This window comes from Bombina bombina, chromosome 6 (assembly GCF_027579735.1).
Source record: "Bombina bombina isolate aBomBom1 chromosome 6, aBomBom1.pri, whole genome shotgun sequence".
In the NCBI taxonomy this organism is placed as follows: Eukaryota; Metazoa; Chordata; class Amphibia; order Anura; family Bombinatoridae; genus Bombina; species Bombina bombina.
In genome coordinates, this window is record NC_069504.1 from 786870612 (window position 1) to 786878022 (window position 7411).

The following is a 7411-nucleotide window of genomic DNA, read 5'->3' on the forward strand; positions in this document are numbered from 1 at the left end:
CTTTAAAAGAATTAAAGGCACATTATACACTAGATTTTTCTTACCATACATGTTTAGTAAATCATCCATTTGCATAGCCCACCTGGGAGTTTTTTTTAATTTTAACAATGTATATATTTTACATTTCAATAACATTGTACTGATTTTCAGACTCCTAACCAAGGCCCAAGTTATCAGTTGTCAAATAAAGTCTGCAGATTCCTTCTTTATCCTATTTGTGTAAAATATATTTTCATATTCAAAGGAAGGGGTAGTGTCTGCAGCACTGTATGCTCTTCTCAGCCCCTTTAAGTACTAAACAACCTGTGCCAATATATAGCTAAGGTCCCTAGGAAGTCCAGCTTGATATAGATGGAAGTTACAATGTCCTTAATCAAATCAAGATCTCAAAGTGAACCCATAAATAAATCTTCTCATCTGGGAGAATGGGATGTAGTAAATTCTCAGGTCTGTTCCTCTCCTTGATTGTCAGATGACACAATCTGTGTGGAAATATAAACAAAAAAGGGAACTTCCTAGTGTAATACTTTTTTGTCTGCAAACATTTGGATTTATACAATTTGAAAAAAACCTTGCTCATATGTTCTTATATATCTCTCATTTGAAGGAAATCCTAAAACCACAATATATAAAGCTTGTTTGCTTATGTTGATAATAATAAAAATATCCCTTATGTTTATAATTGTGTGACCTAAAGCATGTATATAGAGAGGGGCTACATTCAATGTTCTTAACAATGCCTTTCTGATAACTCTTTTAAAGATGTCAATCTCACGATCATAATTCCAAGATATACCAATTCTGAATGAATAAACTATTACTCCAAGTGATATGAACACAAACATGGGCTCTATGCAATTATTTACTTTATCCCAAGTGACAAATGTGGTGTATATGGTTTGTTACCCCACTGTATATTAAGACCAAAAATTCCTATATATACTCTTGTAAACCCTAACCATAGCCCGAACCCTAGCCCTACCATACAGTCTAGTGAAGTAAAGTGTTTATGCATAATAAACTAATAAATAGTTGTATAATTGAGCTAAAATCAAATAAGATATAGGGTAATGAGTAATAAACATATAAACTATCAAATGTAATATATATATATATATATATATATATAAAACACGGAAGGGAACTGCACTCTCATACCGGACCGGGTACACATCCTATGACCCTGCAACATGCTCAGCCCTGGGTGCCACTGGCACTCACAGGAAGCTGTGCTGTCCCCAGAGCCACAAGCAGTTAACCCCAGACAGGTCTGGGTGCAAGAACCATAGGGAAAATTACAAAACAAATTAATACAACACACAGAGAAAACCCAGCACTCACTTACAAGCTCTCAGCTAAGATTTAAAAGCAAAACTGGAAAGGTTAGTCACCGCATCTGGCCAAATGGGACAAGCTCAGGTACCACGTCAAGGTCCTCTCCAATACCCGAGACCCTAAAACAGCCACACAATGCAAGCTTTCAAATCCATACAAACTGAAAACAAAAAAGGGTGCACAGGAATATGTAATCACCCTAGACATATACAAAACACGGAAGGGAACTGCACTCTCATACCGGACCGGGTACACATCCTATGACCCTGCAACATGCTCAGCCCTGGGTGCCACTGGCACTCACAGGAAGCTGTGCTGTCCCCAGAGCCACAAGCAGTTAACCCCAGACAGGTCTGGGTGCAAGAACCATAGGGAAAATTACAAAACAAATTAATACAACACACAGAGAAAACCCAGCACTCACTTACAAGCTCTCAGCTAAGATTTAAAAGCAAAACTGGAAAGGTTAGTCACCGCATCTGGCCAAATGGGACAAGCTCAGGTACCACGTCAAGGTCCTCTCCAATACCCGAGACCCTAAAACAGCCACACAATGCAAGCTTTCAAATCCATACAAACTGAAAACAAAAAAGGGTGCACAGGAATATGTAATCACCCTAGACATATACAAAACACGGAAGGGAACTGCACTCTCATACCGGACCGGGTACACATCCTATGACCCTGCAACATGCTCAGCCCTGGGTGCCACTGGCACTCACAGGAAGCTGTGCTGTCCCCAGAGCCACAAGCAGTTAACCCCAGACAGGTCTGGGTGCAAGAACCATAGGGAAAATTACAAAACAAATTAATACAACACACAGAGAAAACCCAGCACTCACTTACAAGCTCTCAGCTAAGATTTAAAAGCAAAACTGGAAAGGTTAGTCACCGCATCTGGCCAAATGGGACAAGCTCAGGTACCACGTCAAGGTCCTCTCCAATACCCGAGACCCTAAAACAGCCACACAATGCAAGCTTTCAAATCCATACAAACTGAAAACAAAAAAGGGTGCACAGGAATATGTAATCACCCTAGACATATACAAAACACGGAAGGGAACTGCACTCTCATACCGGACCGGGTACACATCCTATGACCCTGCAACATGCTCAGCCCTGGGTGCCACTGGCACTCACAGGAAGCTGTGCTGTCCCCAGAGCCACAAGCAGCTGCTCTCTTTGGCTCTCCCCCCCCTTCTCTTTGGCTCCCCCCCTTCTCTTTGGCTCCCCCCCCTTCTCTTTGGCTCCCCCCCCTTCTCTTTGGCTCTCCCCCCTCCCTTCTCTTTGGCTCTCCCCCCTCCCTTCTCTTTGGCTCTCCCCCCTCCCTTCTCTTTGGCTCTCCCCCCTCCCTTCTCTTTGGCTCCCCCCCCCTTCTCTTTGGCTCCCCCCCTTCTCTTTGGCTCTCCCCCCTCCCTTCTCTTTGGCTCTCCCCCCTCCCTTCTCTTTGGCTCTCCCCCCTCCCTTCTCTTTGGCTCTCCCCCCTCCCTTCTCTTTGGCTCTCCCCCCCCTTCTCTTTGGCTCTCCCCCCCCCCCTTCTCTTTGGCTCTCCCCCCCCCTTCTATTTGGCTCTCCCCCCCTCCCTTCTCTTTGGCTCTCCCCCCCCTCCCTTCTCTTTGGCTCTCCCCCCCTCCCTTCTCTTTGGCTCTCCCCCCCTCCCTTCTCTTTGGCTCTCCCCCCCTCCTCTTTGGCTCTCCCCCCCCTTCTTTTTGGCTCCCCCCCCTTGGCTCTCTCCCCCCCTCTTTGGCTCTCTCTCTCCCCCCTCTTTGGCTCTCCCCCCTCCCCCTCTTTGGCTCTCCCCCCCTTTAGCTCTCTCCCCCCCCCCCCTTTGGCTCTCTCCCCCCCTCTTTGGCTCTCTCCCCCCCCCTTTGGCTCTCTCCCCCCCCCCCCTTTGGCTCTCTCCCCCCCCCCCTTTGGCTCTCTCCCCCCCCCTTTGGCTCTCCCCCCCCCTTTGGCTCTCTCCCCCCCCCTTTGGCTCTCTCCCCCCCTCTTTGGCTCTCTCCCCCCCTCTTTGGCTCTCTCTCCCCCCTCTTTGGCTCTCTCTCCCCCCTCTTTGGCTCTCTCTCCCCCCTCTTTGGCTCTCTCCCCTCTTTTTCTCTCCTCTTTGGCTCTCTTTCTCTCCTCTTTGGCTCTCTTTCCTCTTTGGCTCTCTCTCCCCCCCCTTTAGCTCTCCCCCCCCTTTTAGCTCTCCCCCCCCCCCCTTTAGCTCTCCCCCCCCCCCCCTTTAGCTCTCCCCCCCCCCTTTAGCTCTCCCCCCCTCTTTGGCTCTCTCTCCCCCCTCTTTGGCTCTCTCTCCCCCCTCTTTGGCTCTCTCTCCCCCCTCTTTGGCTCTCTCTCCTTTTTGGCTCTTTTTCCTCTTTGGCTCTCTCTCTCCCCCCTCATTGGCTCTCCCCCCCCTTCTCTTTGGCTCTCCCCCCCCTTCTCTTTGGCTCTCCCCCCCCTTCTCTTTGGCTCTCCCCCCCTTCTCTTTGGCTCCCCCCCTTCTCTTTGGCTCCCCCCCCTTCTCTTTGGCTCTCCCCCCTCCCTTCTCTTTGGCTCTCCCCCCTCCCTTCTCTTTGGCTCTCCCCCCTCCCTTCTCTTTGGCTCTCCCCCCTCCCTTCTCTTTGGCTCTCCCCCCTCCCTTCTCTTTGGCTCTCCCCCCTCCCTTCTCTTTGGCTCTCCCCCCTCCCTTCTCTTTGGCTCTCCCCCCCCTTCTCTTTGGCTCTCCCCCCCCTTCTCTTTGGCTCTCCCCCCCCTCCCTTCTCTTTGGCTCTCCCCCCCTCCCTTCTCTTTGGCTCTCCCCCCCTCCCTTCTCTTTGGCTCTCCCCCCCTCCCTTCTCTTTGGCTCTCCCCCCCTCCCTTCTCTTTGGCTCCCCCCCCTTGGCTCTCTCCCCCCCTCTTTGGACCTTCTCCCCCCCCTCTCCTGCTCCCTCTCTGGCTCTGTCTTCACATCGCGGGACCCCGCCCGACCACGCCCCATCACGGCGACACCCGCCCGGCCACGCCCCATCACGGCGACACCCGCCCGGCCACGCACCTCGCAACGCCCGGCCACACCCACATCGCAACGCTCCCATCGGCCACAAACAGCTGTGAGGTCTGGGGAGCGCGTGGCCGCTTCTCACGCAGCAGACCTCACAGCTGTTGAGTAGCTTACCTCGCGCTCCCCAGACCTCACAGCTGTTTGTGTACCTCGCGCTCCCTATCTCAAGGCCAAGTGTTTGTCTCTACTGCGCATGACGGCTTCAGACAAACACTTGGCCTTTTATAATATAGGATATATATATATATATATATATATATATATATAATGACATAACAATTACCCTGACTCCTTTATAAACTATTTGCAAATTATTATGTGTTTTTATTTGGGGACAGCAAAGCCTCCTTCTGCATTCATAGCGCACATGTGCAGTGTGTTATGCCCAGTAGTGTGTCATATATCATAAAGAGTGAGGGTGCAGAGCAGCATAAAGCTCAGAGAGTGATTTAGAAGAACTTTTTTTTTTCTTTTGGAAATTACAGTGACACAATAAATACATACACTTCCTGCAATGTAAAGTGTAAAAATACTTGAGAGCTAACTGGCAATGTGAGAGGTTTGTTACGGAAGGTAAATCCAGCAATGTCAAATGTCAAATTCCTTGAGAGCTAACTGGCAATGTGAGAGGTTTGTTATGGGAGGGAAATACAGCAATGCCAAATGTGAATTACTTGAGATCTAACTGGCAATGTGAGAGGTTTGTTACGGGAGGGAAATACAGCAATGCCAAATGTGAATTACTTGAGAGCTAACTGGCAATGTGAGAGGTTTGTTACGGAAGGTAAATACAGCTATGTCAGATGTCAAATTCCTTCAGAGATAACCGGCAATGTGACCGTGCCAATGTTTATTGATCACCTTCTTAGTGGCCCTAAAATTTGAATTACAATCCGTAATAAATGATACTTCACTAGGTTGGTTGGTATTCTTAGGCTTTTTGTTGGCCTGATCTAATATTTAGTTCCTGTTAATTGATCTTGCTTTTAGATAACCCTCCTCTTTGAGGGAACTTGGATACCCCTTATCCCTAAACCTTTGTGTTAAAATCTTGGATTCAACATCATATGACTCCAGAGTACAACAGTTTTTTTTGATGAGCCAAAACTGGCTGTACGGGATGTCAGTTTTCCAACTGGTTAAGTGGTTATTACTGTATTCAAGGAAACTATTACTGTCCACTGACTTGAAGTATGTCTGGGATGATATACTGCAGAATCCGTCCCAGGATAACGATACATCTAGATATTTAAATTTGTTTTTATGAATGCTGTGACTGAAAGTGAGACCAAATGTATTATTTAGATGTTTAACAAAGTTAATGGCAGATTCCTCACTACCTCTCCAAATCATTAGTAGGTCATCAATGTAACCATAGAAAACCAGGTTCGGTTCCCAGCTTTTGTCATAAATGTAGATATCTTCAAATCTACCCATGACTAAATTGGCAAACCTGGTCCCCATGGTCGTTCCTTTTACCTGAAAATAATAGCGATCCAAACACTTAAAATAATTGTGTTTTAAAATTAAATGGATTAAATCCAAAATGTACTCTTTTTGCTCATTGGGCATATAGATGTCATCCCTCAAATAATTACTAATGGCATCTAAACCAATATCATGTGCTATGTTGGAATATAGAGCATTGACATCGCATGATAGCCACCAATAGTCATTAGCTCTATTTATATGTGATAATTTATGTAACAATCTCAAATACTTTTGTAGGAACTGGTCTAAATATGCTGATAGTTTATCGGTAATACTCTTTATGCCCACAATAATGGGCCTTCCTGGGGGTTGTTGGATGTTTTTATGTATTTTAGGGAGATGGTGATAGAATGGTATGTTGGGTTGTACAGGTGTTATATAATTCTTCTCATGTAATGTTAAAATACCCTCCCTAAATCCATAGTTTATCATGGACAGTTTTTTGTTTTTTTTAAATATTGGTAGGATCTTTATCCAAGATTCTATAGTATGCCTTATCACCCAATATTCGGTCAACTTATGCTGTGTAATCAGTGTAGTTCTGAATAACTACTCCTTCCTTATCCGCTTGGTGGATTACTATGATTTATTCTTTTGTAGTCGATTGAGTGCATTTTTTTTCATTAGGCCACAGGTTAGATTTGCCCAATAGATGTTTGGGCATCTGCTCAAGATCTTCCATTACTAAATCTTGGAATAAGCCAATATAGAATCCATCTTCTCTAGGAGGTGTGTACGTGGATGCAGGTTTGACGTTTGTATGAATATACCCATCATAAAGGTCACCTAATAGTGTATCAATATCACTATGAATAGTTGTATTATCTTTAATGTGCATATTGTCTGTCAGTATGGGCATTCCTTCAATTCCCTCATGTTTATGTTTCTTTAAGGCAAAATATCTTTGGAGAGATAATTTTCTGGTGAATCTATTTAGGTCGACAAATAAATTGAAAATGTTATGAGTGTTAGAGGGACTGAATGATAGTCCTTTCACTAACACTCTGATTTCATCATCAGAGAGATGGTGGCCAGAGATATTATATATTCCCTTTTTTAATTTCTCCAGTTTTTCTTGTTTGGCTGTGTTTCCTCTCCTTCTCCTCCCCCTTGGCCGTATGGTCTTTTTTGACCTTGGTTGGTTCTTAAGTTTGGGTTCTGTGTATCTTTCCTCCAAAGGGGTGCCAGATTCATTTGGTGGGTTGGAGGGTTCCCTAAAAAAAAAAACTGTGTTTGTACAGGAGAATTGTTATTTTGTTCATTCTGTGAATTGGGATTGTAGCCCCCATTAGTTTGGATGAAATTGTCACTCTGAGAGATAGGTATATAATTGTGATGATTTGAATTACTGGCTTGTGGAGGTATTGGACTATCATTATATTGGTTGGTATTGGGGTTTCTGGAATTACCAATTGGTATATTAGAAATGTTATCATGGTGTGAATTCATAGAATGACTTCTATTGCCAAGAAGGGCATTCTGTGAGGGTTAGTAGGTCCTCTATTGTGTGGATTGTTCATACTTTTGGGGTGGCCCCTATGTGGCCCTTCATTACTTCTATAT